We start from the raw sequence: 947 nt of genomic DNA, 5'->3' as shown, positions 1-947 counted from the left end.
ACTTTTCAAGAAAAAAAGAAAGACAGACAGACAGGCAGAAAGAAAGATAGATCTGGCACTACCATAATGGACTTCTCCTTGCTCAGGTGTGGGGAGTTTACAGGGTGAGGTGGTCCACATGGGCCTCATGCTGCACTGGCCACAGGGTCCTGGGTCCATCGAGTACAGCCCTATCCACTGGCCCACATGCCTGACCTGAAACCCTTCCACCAACCCTTGGAAGATCCTAGCCTGATGTTAACTGGGTCTGGATCAGTTTGCGTACTGTCGATAATGGCCAAGAAGAAATTAAGAGGACAAAAGTCCAGAAATGTATTTCATATAGCCAGTCCAAAAAAAAAAAAAAAAAAAAAAACTCCAAGGCTAAAAACGAAGCAAAACCAATAACCTCTAATCTCAAAGAAGATAAACATTGTGAATGAGAAGAAGATTAACAGAATGAATAGAGCTTTTATAGACATTCAGAAGGAACTTGCAAACTTCTCAAAAGGCCTTTCTCTTGAACCTCTGCAGGAAGAGCTGATTCTTCCAAAGAACCATGACAATGAATCAGCTAATGTTGACAAAGCTACCAGATTAATGGCTCAGCTATAATGCAGTGATAACACATCAAATTTCCCCAAAAGATCAATAAATCATGCTTTATAAAAAAAAATCAACAAAAAATAGGAAAACAAAAGAAAGAAAGAAAGAAAAGAAAAGGAAAGGAAAGGAAAGGAAAGGAAAGGAAAGGAAAGGAAAGGAAAGGAAAGGAAAGGAAAGGAAAGGAAAGGAAAGAAAATTACTTGAAGGGATTTTTAAAAAGAACTTATAATTTACCCATGGATCTATTTTATCACAAGTACTGCATGCAAGCTGAGAGTGAAGCTAAAAAAAAATATATACATTTCATGCAAATAACAACCAAAAAAAAAACCAGAGGTGGCTGTGTTTATACTTGACATAAC

General features: G+C 37.6%; 1 pseudogene; it reads left to right on the top strand.

Moving 5' to 3' along the window:
- The first annotated feature begins 273 nt into the window (after positions 1–273).
- On the top strand, positions 274–594 carry LOC101601951 (annotated as a pseudogene).
- The last annotated feature ends 353 nt before the right edge of the window (positions 595–947 follow it).

The sequence above is a fragment of the Jaculus jaculus genome, chromosome 6 (genome assembly GCF_020740685.1).
Source record: "Jaculus jaculus isolate mJacJac1 chromosome 6, mJacJac1.mat.Y.cur, whole genome shotgun sequence".
NCBI lineage: Eukaryota > Metazoa > Chordata > Mammalia > Rodentia > Dipodidae > Jaculus > Jaculus jaculus.
The sequence above is the reverse complement of the archived record's forward strand: the minus strand, read 5'-3'. Positions and strand labels throughout refer to the sequence as shown.